General features: G+C 43.8%; 1 protein-coding gene across 2 annotated transcripts in view; it reads right to left on the bottom strand.

Annotated features, from left to right (window-relative positions):
• The window catches only part of LOC119657496 (cerebellar degeneration-related protein 2-like), a 361,935-nt gene that overhangs the window by 190,903 nt on the left and 153,297 nt on the right, over positions 1-17,735 (bottom strand). Inside the window, exon 1 of one of the 2 annotated variants that reach the window (XM_038064427.1) lies at positions 12,155-12,339. The exons of the other annotated variant lie outside the window; for it this stretch is intronic. The gene's annotated coding sequence lies outside the window, so the exon portion shown is untranslated. Of the gene's footprint in view, positions 1-12,154; positions 12,340-17,735 lie in introns of those variants that run through there. 2 annotated transcript variants of the gene reach the window in all.

Genomic DNA, 17,735 nt, shown 5'->3' with positions numbered 1-17,735 from the left:
GAAAAGAGGAGTTTTATCCGGAGAATGATAACTTTCCAGCAGGATCAGGATGAGATCAACCCAACGATCGCACCGATCCAAAGTAAACTGCGTAAAGCGGAAGAGATAAGGAAGACGCGGCAACGTACGGCAAGCATAAAAGGAAGGAAGCTTAGCTAAAGCTTAGGATCCTACACACTGACGAGTCCAGGTGAGTGTCTTTTAAAAAATTCTACCTCCCTAATAAAAAAACCTAGCAGATGATCTAGTAAGGTTAGTAAAGGTCTGAAGTCATTGAGGATATTCATGTGAAGTATGTAGAGCTTTCTCTGAACCTGCAGTTAGTACTGACGCCTACAGGTTGCAGATCTACCAATGAGCTACTATGGCACAACTAGAATACTTTTTATATGTCATTGAAGTGTTTTTTTTTTTGAGAATGATGGGGTCCGCATCAACTTAATGCTGGACCGGACCAAATGGGGAGCAACTTACTTCCTCTTTCCTGGTCCACGGACCCCTCGTTTAGGGCTTGCACCCAAACTTTACAAAAATGTCAAGCGATGACGGCTTTACGGTTTCTTACCAGGGAAGAGGCAAATCGTCAGACACTGCCTCACCTCTGCCCTGGGAGCAGCGTGACCGTAGCAACTCGCAGATGTTGTGAGGAAGTTTGGAAGGAAAGCAGTCTATACAGTCCATTGCTCTTTCCGAAATTTATCTACGTTATACAGAAAAATGGATTTCCCCTGTCAATTGAGTAACCCATTTGATCGGGAATAAAAGACCAACTAGGACGGTACATCATAAATAAAAGACCAACAAGGACGGTACTAGCCACGTCACCATGACTTCTAGAATAGTGGCGAGGGAGGGCATGTCAAAAATTCGGGCCATATTTTCTGGGGGAAATGTGAGCAACCCAACGTCCCAAATATACGCTGTGCTTTTCCAAAAAGAAAACTAGACTAAAAAATCTTTGGGAACGCCAGGAATGAGGTACAGAGAACGCAACATCTATAGTTACAGTTTATGACCTCGTGTCCTGAGTTTGGATATCGGTCATGATCCAGGGTGTTTGTGGTTGTCTAAAAGGAAGTTGTCCGGATAGCTGAGTGGTTAGAGCGCAAGGCTGTCGTACGGAAGGTCGCGGTTCAAATCTCACTGGTGGCAATAGAATTTGTATCGTGATTTGACGTCGGATACCAGTCGATTCAGCTGTGAATGAGTACCTGAGTCAAATCAGGGTAATAATCTCGGGCGAGCGCAATGCTGACCACATTGCCTCCTAGTGTACCGTTATGGTCTTGAATGAAGTGCTCTAACACACTTCACGGCCCTGATCCAACATGGATTGTTGCGTCAACGATTATTATTAAAAGGAAGTTAGTGAAAGAAGTCTACTAAAGATAAGACTCCTGGATCTGCGGTTCCCCTGTAAAGAAATTCGAATGTGGGTTGCCTTATTTTCTACCTCAAATTCAATTCACCGATATGACTAGTACCCCCTTGAAATTTATTGTTTGAAATGAAATGATATTCCCTCATACCAAAAAAACCAGCGTACTTTTATTTAAAAAAAAAATCTTAAGGTTTGGAGGGCCAAAATGATAAAATCAGAAATATAAACGTATTGTTAAGTGTTAGGACCTTGTGAATCTTAGCTACATATTGCAAATACCCAGTATCGTCAACACAGCAGGTCAATGGGTCTTGAAAACATTCGAAGCACTAGGAGGCAAAACATTTTCTGATGGTTCACGCTAAAAGAAAGAAGGTTGTGATTGTGACGATGGGGGGCGCTTAAAAAGTCTATGAGGGAAATAAACTAAAAATATATCACAAAACTGAAAACTACTTACAGGAAGAGCTTGATGAAGAGAAAACCACCTTCAATACACTACCCATACTGCCCTCATTCAACTCACACAGAGAGAAAAACATCACAACAAGTCACCTAACTTGTTCGTCGCTGTACAAGTTTGGAGGGAGTAGCATCTACGGCTTTAACAGTGGTTTGGTTCGAAATACTCATAGCTATGTTTTGCTTGAGAATCGAGTGCTCGGGAAACTTCCTAAAGAAGGCAATTTTTGTTTAGGGATTGAGGAGCCTTAAGTCCGCATCCACATGATGTCGGACCGGACCAAATGGGGAGCAACTTGTCCCCACTCTTTATGGTCCACGGATTTCTCTTTTTGGGTTTAACACCCAAAGTTCAAAGATTAAAACAGGGACGAAAGCGGCTACGGTTTCGTACGCGAAATATAAAAGGGAGCGTATAACACCTGCAAGCCGCTTCGGTCACACTGCTACCAGGGCAGAGGTGAGACAGCGTCTGATAAGTTGCCTCTGCCCTGGTACGAAGCCATAGCCGTCTTCGCCCCTCCTGCAATTTTTCCTAAAGAGGTTCCGGGTTCTTCACAAGACGTTCATTCCAACTTCACAGCCCTTTTTTTTATTCGACGATGCAGTGTCATAGCCTTGCAGCACATCAGTAGTCTTTCATTCCGCCCTGATGCGGAATAGCGCAGAAAAGTTTCTCTTACGTCCAGCATTTCGATTAATCGAGCTTGATAGCACTTCACGATACTTATACCTGAATTCTATGGTTATTCTCTCCCTTCCTATTCATTCAGTGAGAGGTATGTGTCAAAAATCAACTATTACCAAGTTAAAAGCAGGCTGTGCATTTCTTACACTTTGAGCTAAGATTACAGCCAGCTATTTGCCAGCTACAATCTATCTACATTTTGAATTTACAAATGCTAGATTTGATCTTTCATCGCTTGTTAACCTGGCTTTCAAAATGCAATAATCAACTAGCCTTTTCCGTCTTGGAATCGAGTCCCATTAGGATCCTTCAGTGATACGTTAGATGATGAGTTGAAAGCCTATCGAATATACTCGGGCCATGCCTATGACCACAAACAAATGAGGAATTCAATCTTGCCGAGCCGGCCCCGTTACAGAACCGTAAAGGTTAAAGAAGCAGAAGATGAGTCAATCAAAATACGAACCAGAGTCGAAAGAATCAAAAGTCGGATGTTCACCCTTCTCAGCGAACTCTACTTTGAGTAAAATCGTTCCTTTCTAAGACTATCTTCACCACAAAATACTACAGGGTGCGGCAGCATAACTTCCTTTTTTAAAATGCGCGCCACTCAGTTAGTTGATGTCATAGCGGAGCGCTAGTGGTCTCGTTCAAGAAGGGATACTGTAAAGTTTTGTCCCGATACGGTTCAGTCGCCATCATGCGTTGGAATAGTGAGGAGCGTGCCTTTGCCGTTGAGGTTTACTTTTCAAGCGGATGTTCGGTTATTGCAACACAGCGTGCATTTCGGAATCGCTTTAATTTAGCCCCGTTGGCTCCCGTCCCAGACCGCAAATCAATTGTTACATGGGTCACTACATTCAGACAAACTGCAAGTGCGACAAAAGGAAGAACTGGAGTCCCTCGGCCCGTTAGATCACCTGAGAACATTGAAGCAGTGAGAGCGTCAATGTTGCGATCGCCACGGCGTTCTGCGCGCAAACACGCATCTGCCCTTGGACTATCCGATCGTTCTGTGAGAAGAATTCTTCGTGATGATCTTCATTTTCATCCCTGGATAGCTGTTTTGAGGGAACACTTTCCAGAGCGCCTTATCTCAATTAGAGGCGATTTGGAATGGCCGGCACGCTCTCCCGATCTGTCCCCTTGTGATTTTTTTCTATGGGGTTTTTTGAAATCCCGTGTTGTGAACCGTCCAAGAAACCTACAAGATTTGAAGACCAACATCCAAGAAGAAATTGCCAACATAACACCTGCTATGCTAACAAGAATCATGACAAACGCCAGAAATCGGTTTACGCAATGTATGGAGAATGGGGGACGTCACCTAACTGATTTGATCTTCAAAACAATGTAAATAAAAACTTTAGACATGTACCTACATTATAAAAAATAAATAAATATTTTCCGGTATGGTTGCTGTATGTATGTGCTATAATTACAGCCAATAGCAAGTAACCCAGTTGCAGGTGAAATCTAGAAGCTTCAAACTGAAAAGCAGATGAAAGGATAAAAATGGATTGGTCAAGACGTATACCAGAATCCATCTACATTAAGATACTTAAGCCAATAAATGTGTGCTTCTTTTCTAAGACTATCTCCACCACAAAATGCTACTTAACAACTGACTAGAACGATAAGTCCAGCGCATGTCCGCGATATTACGCAGGAAGGATATAACTGGACTAAAACGTTTTTGGAGCATTTATATCTACGTTACTAAAGGGAAATTCCATCTCAACAATCAGGGCACCCGATATCTGTAAAAGAATCCAATAGTTCTTCTTATCGATATCTGCCAGAGGTGGCGAGCTTTACTATAAAACGGGATAATTAGGTACAAGCCGATAATTTTATCTTGTTAATCAGATTTGATTGCAATTACCCGTTATCAGTAGATTAAAATATCAAAAAGAAGTAAAAGTTAATTTGTAAGAAGCATACGAAGAGTGATTTTTAAAAAGATCTGGTATTTCCGAAGATATCCATTAAATTCAGTTTATGTGTTTTCAATTTTTCGCTTTACTGTAAGCTGTAGACACCGTTCTGAATTTGATAGTAGTAGTGTTTAGAAACTTACTCAAAATATAAGTGAATAAGCAAAGCACATGCCACAAGGTGTATAAAAATTAACATTCCGCCATTGAGTGCGACAGGTAAGTACCCGCAGGTACACTAACTCCAGATGCAACTCAATAGCGCGACTTCCCAGGTGGCTCTGAGAGCCAAAACACTTGCACAATCTCCATTCAAAACCATACCTCAAAACATCCACAATCTCCGCGCATAGTAAGTGCATTTTGGGCACCAACTACTTTTCCTCAAAACCGATTTTTTGGGCCTAGATATTGACTGTAACACTCCAACCAGTTGATCTTGACGAGATCATTAACGGACGAACCTCGGGTTAACCACAATGGCCGTAAGACAAAGTCGGCTTGAAGGTAACTCACCGATTTATGCATGTCTGCCGAGAGTAATTGTACCTTTTCGCCTCATTGCATCAATAATACATCTCTGGGTTGTTGAAAAAGATATTTACAAAACGAAGTATCTCATCATTAAAGTAACAATAATTGATTTTAATCTTTTTTATTTGGGGTCGTTAAAGTCGGAGTTACTCGGAGAGATGGAGATATGATGACGCAAATGCGCTTGTCTGGGTCTAGATATTCTAACTGAAGCCGGTTTTTGAAAGCCAAGAAAAAAGTTCCAAAGAAAATATCTTTAATGATAAATACATTGGAAGACAACCTGCTTGGCGGTGATTAAGAAACGAGACCTGCGTGGTGGAGGATTAGTCTTTGCTCTGCTCCGCGGGTTCATTCTGAAAACTTGATTTTCGCTTGATGATTTGTTGATTCGGCGAATATTAGCAATGTTGTCACACTGTCGGCAAGAATGCAAATTCACTGGGTGGGCTGGAGCCGGCGAGGTGTTGGTAAACCCAGTGAGTGTTACCTATAACCGGATTGAGCATTTCAAGTTCATTTTAGGCTGTTTTATCTAAGGAATTCGCGGAGCTAAAGGCGGGTCTGGTTTTATGATTATTTCCGCCAAATCATATCTGTTTAGCGATCAATGAATGGTTTGCCCCAAGGGCAATGCACTGAATCCAATCCGCTACCAAATTTTGATAATCCCACTGTTATCATAAGAAAAGTTAAAAAATGCAAGGGGTTATATGGTGAGCAAATGAAAAGTGGGGTGGCCTGGGTGGATTATGCTTCACATAAAAGTTGCACACGACCTCCTCGCGGTGGCCACTGGAAACGTCTTCGGTCGGGCCAAGTGTGTGTAGGGCCGGGCTGAAAGTAGGCTCATCCAACTGTACGAGGATCTGTTTGCTGGTCATGTGTTAGGGGCAAGTGGATTTGACGAGGGGTTGAACCGAATAAACAGCCCCGGGGATCATTCTACTAACACTGGAGTCCTGCTCAAGGGCCCGGACCAGAAGGCCATGAATATTTTAAGCGAGATTGCTAAGAATAAGGAGGCCGGTAAGGTCGACGAGCGGAATGAAAAGGACCTCGCTAAATACTAGGCGATTGTCGAAAAATATAACAGTAAACGCCTGGTAGACGCTACGCTACCGATCTCAAGACGAGGTCGAACAAAAACACAACAGCTCGGACGCTAAGCAACCTCTGGAGAAAGATAAACAGCAATAGCCATACGACGAGCCACGAACTGCGAAACCCTTCGCCGATGTGGCCAGGGGCCACTTACGTGTGCACTGACGGATCGCAATTGCGCTAGCAGCAAGCTAGCGCTGTCGGAGATAATCATTAAGAATGTCCTGGATGCCAAATGGCGAAAACACGAGATCCATCCCTTGCTTTGATTCCTCTCAGCTGGTCCGTGGGTTCTACGTTATAGCTTGCGAGGACCAATTCTCCAAGGACTTTCTCGGTTCGTGTGTCGTTAAGATCAGCAACGCCTGGAAGGGCATAAAACTCAAAGAGACTGGTCGCTCGCATCTGGTTGCCGAAGATCCGCATGGATAAGGACAAGCTCGTCCAATTCCTGCGAGATTGTGGGGAAAATCTTTCTTTAAGTGGGTTGGATGACAATGGGAGGACGGAAAGCGCAGCGGGGGGACTCCTAAAAATACTAGTCGAGAGAGGCAGTCATGAGAGAACCGATGCAGAGATATCCTTGAAGTGCAGAGACCTCGACGAGATTGCGATAAAAGACGACTTATACAGGGAATTTTTGCGTCGATTCCATCTATCCAAATGGGAGTGGCGAACAATTAGGAGTTTGGAAAAAATATCAGCGTATAAGCTAAAACAAGCTTGAAAAGACAGAACCGGATGGGTTGTGTGTCGGGTCTAAGAAAACTGTTTTCTGTTAACTGATTTAGATGCCTGGAGTATGGTCACATAGCCAAATCTTGCATTGATGGAGACGATGTATTGAAAAGGACATCTGGAAAAAAGATTCAAAACATATCTTGAATGCATGTTTCGTAAAAATACAAAAATGATATGTCAGAAAATATGGTGAGAATGTGTGGTCATTGAACATTTCTACATGTGTTGAGTTGTATATATGCGTTAAATGTCCACATACAGAGTCGTCGAACTGATGAATAAATGAATGATTGGTTAGGTCTTGGCGTTTCAACTCCAGTCTGTCCATATTGTTCATTACCTCGGAAATAGTAGCTTTCCTGCATGGACCTGTGCTATACCCAATAAGCACTAGCCAAGGGGTTTGCAATTTGGGCTGGAGTAGCTTCTCTTTGCCTTGTGAACAGGTGTCGAGTCCCGCCCGGAAGGCAATAAATTCATTCAAGGCATCTCCGTAGGTTCCAATAGACAAATGAAGCCGTAATCGTAAATTTTTTGGCTGTGATCACGGAAATGGAATTATAAATCACCCCACTCTTTACGATCCCGAAGACCGTAGCTGACACAACAGATTCGCCCAGCCAACTTAGAGGAAACCTCGGTGGTGTTTTCAACCTCCCGAAATTACTTGATATTCTCGCAGGCTCAACTTCTTTCGGCGATGTTCTGGCGCAAAGCGAATTGAGGATGGCCACTCTTCGACCCTTTTCCCAGTTCATGTTAGTTTAGGTGAAAATATGGATATATGCAGAGAATATGCTTCCCAGGGGGGCAAGAGAAACAAGGGTTATTCAAATAAATGTAAACCGCTACCAGACCAAACACGATCTCTTAGAAATCAAATCCAAGAGCTTGGTGTGGACGAAGCCATTATTAGCAAGACACACATAGAAAAACATAACATGATATGGAAATCGACAGAGCGGAAGCACGAATAATCGCAGTATTTGATAACAAATTCAGAAGAGCCAAATTTATTGGGTTCATATCTATACTTGCTAAGTCTCAAGCACGGCAAGTGTGGAATATTAGCATGAACTAGTGTTGGATGACGTTAGTGGGTTGCCCATTGATATAGCAGCAGATGGCATGGTGTGGTTTATCAAGTGGAAAATGAAGCTTCCAAATAAGAAGGGGTCGATATTGCTAGAACCCTTGCTCCAGCTGAAGGTTGTGCTTGCTAAAGTAACCTCGAGGGTCGATAACCAATGTGCTATTGGGCGAAATGGCCTGACCTCATTAAGAAGGAGGGAAACCTCGAACTTGATATCCCCCATTCATATCAGCACAAACTCGCATAGAATGTTAAACATCCCCTTAACCAGATTAAGATATAATATAGAACTAGCCTTTATAAAAGATACAAGAGGGAGGAGCGGGTACGCTGAACATTATCGACGTAATACTAAGGAAGGAATGATAGTAATGATAGGAAACAATTGATTATTGGGCACCAACGACAAATCAACAGTTAGTTCCAACATAACCTATACCTGCTAGTAGCCTAGGATCAGGAGCACGCTTAAAAAATTTAAATTAGAAGGAAAACCAACCAAAAGATATGCGTAATTTAAAACTCGTCTTGGGAGCGAAAAGGACCTAAGGAAACTGAGGAGGAACAGAGCGGCATCTATAAAATCACATGCCCGGAATGCACCACTATATGCTAGACTAAGCGGTTGCTTATCATAGAATTGGAGCTAGCAGTCAAAAATCCAAAAAGGCATCTCAAGTCAATCCCGAAAAACATAAAGCGGGCATAAAAATTCATGGGACAAGGTGGACATCCGAAAAAACCCACAAAATCCACAATGTAGATGCTGAAGAGACCCTAAAAATATTCAAACATGCTAACATCCAATGGGTCCAGTAGGCGTTCAGCGAAGGCTCATCACCAGTGCCAAATCAACGATGATTTGACCCTGAAAGACCGTAAAAGTTATTGGGCCAAACGTGTGCAAATGCCTACAGGATTATGGCAGTTTGCACAGGGTACTGGCCGATAGGGGACCATGCTGCCAGACTGGGTACACCGAATGGCCGAAGTTGCGGAGAGGAGAGATAACCCTCAGGCACTTCCTTTGCAATTATTGCTCAGCTAGAGGCAGACTGCGGATACTCGATAAACAATTTTTTGGGAACTTCAAAGATCTTTAATTGCAGGGTGAGAAAGCGATCCTTTGTAAATGCTGCGAGCTGGTTCTGATGGTCCGCACCGAGTGGATTCTGCTCCCCTTGCCCTCCTCATAGCAGACAAAGTCCTAAAAATTGTTGGCATCAAAACGACGCATCACAGCACTAATCGAGCTAATGGGAAGCGACCAATCTTGGGAAGAATTGTGGAACCGTAAATCGGATGACAGAGTAAAGAATTCGGCATAGCACGAACTTGTGCTTTATATTTTTTTTGAAGTTAATATTCGTAACACATTTGGACAACTTACTCGAAATTGGCTTGCTAGTTGCTGCAATGTGTGAGCCACTGGAAGCTGGATGTTTCGCTTGACAACGTCTAGGACAAGAATGGAGAGGATTAACGACAGGATACTTTCCCGGTGAAATCGAATATAAAAACGGAGCGATTTTAATATAGCTGACATACTGACATGCATATATGGTGGCAACAACATCAAAGTGCACTGGTCAAACAAAAGAATAAAGATAGGAGAATACAACTTTGAGACCGTTGATAATTTCTCCTATCTAGGGTCGAAAATCACAACCGATAGCAGCTACGATGATGTTGTCAGCTAACAGAGCCTATTTCAGCGTACGAAAACTGCTCCGTTCGAAACGTCTCACCATAGGGTCAAAGCTGCTACTGTACAAAACAACGATCTTGCCTGATCTTGTATTCCTCGGAGACTTGGGTTCTTAGCAAGAAGAATTGCGAACTCTTGGTCGCGTTCGAGAGAAGAATCCTCAGAAGAATTTTTGGTCCCCTACATGAGGATGGACGATTCTATGAACGATACCATGATCGTCAGGTTGTGGATAAAATCCGGATCAATAGGTTACGGTGGGCGGGTCACTTAATTCGTATGGATGACGATCCAGCCTGGAAAGTCTATAAGGGCAATATTTCTGGTAGAAAAAGAAGACGAGGCAGACCCTGCCTGAGATGAAGCGATGGCGTAGACCAAGATGCCAGCCAGCTTTTAGGAATATCGAATTGGTGGACCTCGGCGCAAAACCGGGATGTCTGGAGTTCCTTATTAAGGCAGGCCTAGACCGGATACCGGTTGTTGCGCCGTTGATAATGATGATGATTTCGTCCGAAGCGAATAACGAGAAGGGGTAAGATGATCAGTAAGTAACGTAGGGAGACAAGCAACCTGAGGACAAACGAAATATGGGTAGGTATCACTTCCCATAGAAAAGAACAACGTTGAAAGAGTTGTAAATGAGTGCCAAAAATTAAGTAAAAATCTCCACGACAGCGCAGGATCGCCTTGCTGAAACTGGAAGCGAAACATGCCTTAAGTATCTAGGACCTATTATAATCGGATACGCTTCAACGGAAGGTAAAAACACTCTTCAGCTCCTTAGTAGTCAAAGGCTTCAGCGTTGCTTCTAATGTTAGCTTTTCATTGTGAGATGTACTGCTGGCTCTTGCAATCTAGTCAATTCTTTCCAGGATAGATCAAGACTAGATTATTTTGTCATATCTCTCTCTGATGATGTCGAGGAAACTTAATGGAACGTTGGAGAAATAAATATTGTCCTTAAATAAATTCTGAGATCATGTCTACCAAAACTGCAGGTTGTGCGATATAGCATTGGTATTGGGGAAAATATGCCGAGAAGACGGAGCCAAATAGGAACGAAACAAACACCTAAGTTTAAAAAAGTTGGGAAACTGAGATGTGAAAATCCCGCTGATGCCCAGGGGAATTTAATAGTGCGAATCTGCCACCGGAGAATAAACCTGCAGGAAGACGTTGCTGGAAGTCAAGCCACGGAATTGTTGCGCCGTAGCTGAGTGAATCTAGTAAGGTGAAATTTGTTATAAGGTATCCAGGTATCAGCAGAACTGTGTTGAACTGCAACTTTAGTCCCACATGCACTCTAAACTATTAAATGTTTATTTACTTAACCGTAAATCCTACTGCTAAGCATGTCACAAAAAGCGACTTTCACAGTCGGGGTGGTTATATTGAACCAGATTAACAATCATAGGAAGCAACTACGAATGCTCCTAACTGGGAGTGAAAAGAGCCATGACGAACACAAAGGCAAAGACGGGTAAGCTGAAGGATGAATACTGGGAGGAGGTAAAACTAAAAAAAAATTCGAAATCTAAATATGCCACTTTCGAGGCTATTCTTTCGTCCCAGTAATCGCCGGCGTACCTCAGGCTGCCTCGCCTGAGACATTATAGCCCATTATTCTATCTGTTCATTCACCATTGGTACTTATAAATTCACTAGTAAACAAAGAATTTCCCCAAGTTGTAATCACTTTACAGCACATTAAAACTGCGGATTTATTGAAAAGTAGAACATTGTGGGAGGATGACAAGCGAAAAGAATTGCACAAAATTACCTCCCCAGTCAACTCCACCCAATTGTCTTTCACTAGTGCGTAAAATGATTTATCGACGGCACAAGGTTATGAGATGACCATTCAACAACAACCGGCGACGACAAAAATCGATAACTCACAGGCGACAGCCGTGTCAACTGCAGTTCAAATATGAGGACTGAATGGAACTTTTTATTCTTGGAATTGGAATTAAAATTTTCCGACTGTCTTGTCCGGGAACTATCTATTCTTCTGAATTTATACGGAAAAATAAGCAGAAATTAATTCTAGGAAAACTCGGTCATCTTATTTTAAAGTCGCACTGAGAAGAATGGATGCCTCTGCAGACGTGAGACCGAATGAAGCTTACTTGATTTTTCCGCCCCAAAGGATCTACGCGTTAACCCCACACACAATTAGCACCATTCAATCTGCATGAACCCTTAATATTAAATTCTAGTTTGCGTATCTTGTTATAAAGCTAAAAATAGATGATGCTGGGCTGTGCCATGAAATCTGGGGCTGGAGGGTGTTTCACGGAGGATTCTAATTTCACCCACATCCAAATTACGACGTAAAATAGATTTATAATCAGCACATCGCATGGTGAGACTCATTTCCGAACCGTCCTTGATAATCATTGATTTTGTTCCTGTGGAGAAGTCCTTTCCCTGGTGTTTCTTGGACATCAGGCTCTAAGCGAGTAGACCCTGATGGTGCTCCAATTGCTACCATATATGATACCTTTCGACAACACAATAATCACGTTTATGATGAAATGTATCAAAAACTTTTCTAATTTCACACTCACTATCCACTTTATGACAGAGAAAGATGAGAATCTTTTCTTCCTTAAAAACAACACAAAACGAAGACAAAGACTACGAAGACAGCACTTTCAGCGACAGGATATGGACTTTTGCAAGGGCGAAGTACACACAAGGAGCGAACAACTTGTTTTATTTTAGGGGAACCAGGCAGTCGGTAAAAAAGTGCGCATGAGCCCAAAAAGTGCATGAACGATATGTAGTCCTTCGGTTGGTGCATTGCAAGAGGGTGAGCATTACCAGGCGTGTGTTGAGCTGTTCTTTTTAGTGGTCATTCTTTTAAGGGAAGGTTTGTGTAATCAAAAAGGACATAGAATAAATTCAACGATTATCTGCAACTGTCTTAATGATTTTTACTATTAAGTGGAGTTTACCTTTTGCCACTGTAAAACTTTAGATAATTAGAAAACTAGTAACAAAATCAAACGCGGTTTATAATTACCAAACTTAAGATAGAATGAAGCCCTGGTGAAATATGGGAAATAATTTCAGGGGAAGCCATAAAATCAGAAACACCGAGATACATGTATAAACATTTCAAGAAAACCTTGAAATTGCTGAATATATACATAAGTACGTACATATGTAAATGAAAATCCTGGGGGTTTAACGTGAGTACCTGCCGTGTAGGCATAATCCCACGGTCCTCTTCGGATACGGATTGATTTGGGGACCACAATCAGAGCCCCGCCATGACTGACACAGTGGGACTGGTTTATACTGAGTGCAGGCTCGGCATTCATAGCAGTGGATGTAAGTCCTATCTAACACTTCTGCCGCAACTAAGGGGTGCGGCACCCGAGTTGCACTGCGGAACTCCACGTTTGAGCTTCGAGGAGCTCTGCCCGCGATGTATACATAACCACAACCACCATGAAACTCCCACAAGGGGCCAACCGCAAATAACCGGGCCGAGAACACATCCTCCAGGAATTTTCCTGGAGTATATGCTCTCAGAGGGCCATTCCGATTCCCATGGTACCAGATAACCTCCGGTGAGGCTTCGTGGCAAGAGCCACTTCAGATGAGTCCCTTGCAAACTCGAGTGGGATCGCCCTCCTCTAGTACCTGGGGACGGCAGTACATATGTAAATGAAATTTCCTGACTAACAAAGAAACGGTCAAGTTAAAGATATTGAAAACTTCCTCGAAAAGCGGTGAGGAAAGCTGATCATGTAAGCCCATCGGCACTCTCGTCTACACAGGTCACCAAAAGCTATGAAGCAATTGTTAACGAAAAACATATTAGATTTGTGAATTTTTATCTAAAAGCGTTTGCGTGCACGATGGTTTCATTTGCATAGAGCGTATAACGTATATGGTACATATGCACTCAGTATGTCGGGTTTCAGTGTGATACCAACATTAGCGGTACGGTAATTTCATCAGAAAGATGGGACTTTGACTTACCACAGCTTTGTTAATAATAGTAAGATTCATATGAGAAGATGCTAGACAGCTTGGTGTTGGATACTAGAAGCCACAGCCCCAAAATCATTGCCGGCGATTTCAACGCGTAGGATTTAGACTGGGGAAGTCGAATGACAAACGCCAGGGGCCAAATCCTGCTTGCAACTTTCGCGGAACTGGACATCCTACTAGCCAATGCTGGATGCGTGCCCCCTTTCCGAGGCAGACGGTTAGGCTCAATCGTCGATCTGACTTATCTCAGTACCTCGTTGTCGAAAAACCAAGATAGCCGGGTGGTCCACTCAAGCTTTCGAGGAAGAGACATTCCTGGCGGCTTTAGAAAGAAGATTACGACCCGATGGAAACGGCGCTGATAAAAGTGAGCCAAGTGACGCAAGTTCCATCACAGTAGGAAACCAAACTACTGGTGGAACCAAAAAATCGTGTTGTTGAGAGCATCGTGTCTGCGAGTGCAGCCAGAATATCGGCAGTCGGAGAAGGAATACCGCGATCTTCGAAGTAGTTTTAAGAAGGCTATACGGGAAAGTAAGCGGGATTGCTATAAGCAGTTGTGCCTTGAGACAAATGCGAACCCGTGGGGCGCTGTTGAACAAGATTCGTGGACAAAAATCACCCCAAGTGACGTGCTCGCCACTCTTGTTCAAAATAATTGCAATCCTTTACCTACAACAAGATGAAGATGGACCTCATTCAATAGTTCAATATGATGTCTTCACAACCCCTGACCGAAGAGGAACTACGGGAGATCTGTGGACGAATTGGGGACAATATGGCTCCGGGATTGGACGGAATTCCGAACAAAGCCCTGAAGTTGGCTGCTAAAATGAGGCCCGCATGGTTCGTAAGTACATTTGAATCATGCATGGTAGAACAAGCGTTTCCCGCTCAATGGAATAGGCAGAGGTTGGCTCTGCTACCGAAACCCGAAAAACTACCTGGCGCACCCTGTTCATATCGCCCAACCTGTCTTTCAGACGCTATGGGAAAGATGTTGGATACAACAGGCTGCTTTCGTTCGTCGAGCTGGCTGGTGGTCTATCGCAGCGGCAGTATAGGTTTCGAAGAGCGCAGTCCACGGTTGATGCTATTGCAATGGTCGTGGACCTGGCCCGGGAGGCATCGGCCGCTCGTAAGTGCTGCGCGTGGTAACGCTGGATGTCAGGAATGCCTTCAACTCAGCCAGCAAGGTTTAAGGGCACCCTGGCTAAACTGGGTGTCCCTGTTTACTTACCTTGGATAATCGAGAGTTACCCCTCGGTGAAACTTCTTTGGTACGAGACGGACGACGGGCCGAAGGAATATGTTGTAACAGCAGGTACTGGGACCCCTGTTGTGGAACATAATGGATGACGGAGTGCTCGGCCTTCGCGTGCCAAGGCAGGCAACATTGATTGGTTTTGCAGACTACCTGGCAGTGGTAGTAGTTGCAAAACACCGCCAGGACGTGGAACTGTATGCATGCTATCAAAGCATGGCTCCAAATGGTGAAATTGGACCTGGCGGAAGATAAGACGGAGGCAGTCGTTATTACCAATCGCAGGGAAACCAACACCGTCAAAATCCAGGTTGGTGGCCACGTGGTCGTTTCACAATTGATCATTAGATACCTGGGGGTAATGATCGATTTCAAGTTGAGCTTAAAGCGGCACCTACACTATGCTCGCGAAAATGCTACAAAGGCTAGTTTATCTCTAGCAAGGATGATGCCAAATATTGGGAGGCCAAAATCTAGTCGCCTGCTGCTTATCGCAGGAGTGGTGAAATCCATCCTGCTATACGCTGCTCTTGTTTGGGCGTGCGCACTGGATAACGCAGTGAACCAGGAAAGGGTAAGTTCTGCATACCGGCCAATCGCACTGAGGGTGTGCAGTGCATATAGGACGGTATCAGGTGAGGCAGTGTGTGTCATCGCGGGGTGATTCCCTTGGATCTTCTAGCGAATGGGGCACACTGTCTCTACCGGAGAAGGAGGGTGAATCGGGCCGAAGTGGCTGTGGGCGTACTAAAAGCCACTAGGAAGGAGCTGTACAGGAGATGGCAGCAACGGTGGGGTAATTCCGAAAAAGGCCGTTGGACCCATACCCTAATCCCGCGTATTGAAAGATGGATCAAGCGCAAGCATGGAGAATTAAATTACCACTTAACGCAGTTCCTTACGGGACACGGTGGACACAGGAGGTATGATGTCCTCAACGCAGTTATCGGACCCCATAATTTCGTGGAGGAGATGCTGAAATCCACAGCAAACTGGAGTATGATAAACGGAACAGTAACTGCGATACAGGAGAAGCTGAAGGAACTGGAACGAGCCCGGAAAGCACGACGGTCGCGTGACTTAGTTGTGCTGGTGTAAACCAGAGCTCTCCTCGTGAAGTAATACTACACGGTGGTCCCGCTGGAATATGGGCGGAGAAGTGTGGATTGGGATTAGTGGGTAGGAATCCCCATCTCCATCCATAAAAAAAAAATTGTAGGATTCCTACCAAACTTTCCAGGATAATGAATTTAGGGGCATCCGGCTATCGGGCGGAAGGTCGCGGTTCAAATCTCACTGGTGGCAGTGGGATTTGTATCGTGATTTGACGTTGGATAACAGTCGACTCAGCTGGCAATGAGTACCTGAGCCAAATCAGGGTAATAATCTCGGGCGAGCGCAATACTGACCACATTGCCTCCTATAGGATACCCTAACCCTGTAGTGTTCCGTTACGGTCTTGAATGAAGTGCTCTAAAACACTTCAAGGCCCTGATCCAATATGGATTGTTGCGCCAACGATTATTATTATTAAGGGTTCTGTAGTAAATTTGGAAAGAAAAGTATTTTGAGGCCGTCTCACATAACCATGACATTTTCAGATTTTTTGGTTGGTTGACTTCTAAGAAATAAATTCCGATCTCTGCCCTACCTCCTTCTTTTAAACTAAAACTAGAGTACTAGAGACTAGAGTACTACCCAAGACTTAATTTGGATACATTTGATGAAAAAAAGTGTACTTCCATCTATATGGAAACTCCTGAATATATAACGATGTAATTCACTGCATACGTGAAAGTTCGTAGTCCCAACCTTTTGACCAAGAATTGCTTGTTGGAGCTAGATAGACAGACAGGCAGACCGACAATGAGCCGACTTTATTTTCCCCATGTCGTAAATTACTTTGGCATTTGAAAATAACCTCTACATGTATGAGTCTTATGAGGAGCTAGAAATAGCTGGTTGTCTTCCAGAAGTTTCTAGAAACATGGATCTTTATGGTTTATTCTGTTGAACCATTGAAAGTTCATCTTCATTCCGTTTTTTGATTTCAGTCGAGAAAGATTGGATTTCTGCGTTCCCCTTTCGTCGGATTTTGTTGATTATACTCAAGGACGAGAAGAAATTCACCTTAGTCGTACACGTCGTAGGCTCTCCCAGGGTTCGCCAGTGTATTCCAAACGAAAATACTGGCGATACTGGAAGCCTGACCGACAGCCAAGCGGCCATTAAGTTTTCGTACTCAGTGGCGACATTCACCAGGCTGGTGGGGTAGTCCGCGCGCTGAGTTAAGTCACTCTACTTTGGAATCCCGGTCATAGGAACATAGCGGCCGCGAACTTCAGATGACGAAGGCTCACTACCTGCCCTAAATCAAGGAGGATTGAGCTTGTTTATAACAAGACCCGGTCCCAAGAACTCTTCTTCCAGTCGCGTCCATTTATAATGAACCTGGCATAAATGAACTATTGGGTGACATTATTTCGGTGGCTGAATGCGTTACCGAGGCAGATGATCTCCTCAATCCTGTTGAGGGATAGCCGACTTAAGCTCCAGCAGCGGGGTACTGAGTAGATGCGCGTCTTTAATGCGTGGCCTCAACGGAAAAAATCACCGGGGATGTTGCTCAAAGGTAGCTTACGTCGATCGCCGCTTGCCAATTTGAAAACAATTTGAAATGCCGGAAGAGAGTGGCATACTTGTGAGTCACATTCGCGGAACGTATATGCTTGCGCGATTAACTAAATTGGTGTGTTTGTTGAGGTGTGTGATAAGATGTGAATGGGGTTTTAGTAGAAGAGCTCCTGTCCGT

Source organism: Hermetia illucens, chromosome 5 (assembly GCF_905115235.1).
Source record: "Hermetia illucens chromosome 5, iHerIll2.2.curated.20191125, whole genome shotgun sequence".
In the NCBI taxonomy this organism is placed as follows: Eukaryota; Metazoa; Arthropoda; class Insecta; order Diptera; family Stratiomyidae; genus Hermetia; species Hermetia illucens.
This window is presented reverse-complemented; position numbering and strand designations above follow the sequence as displayed.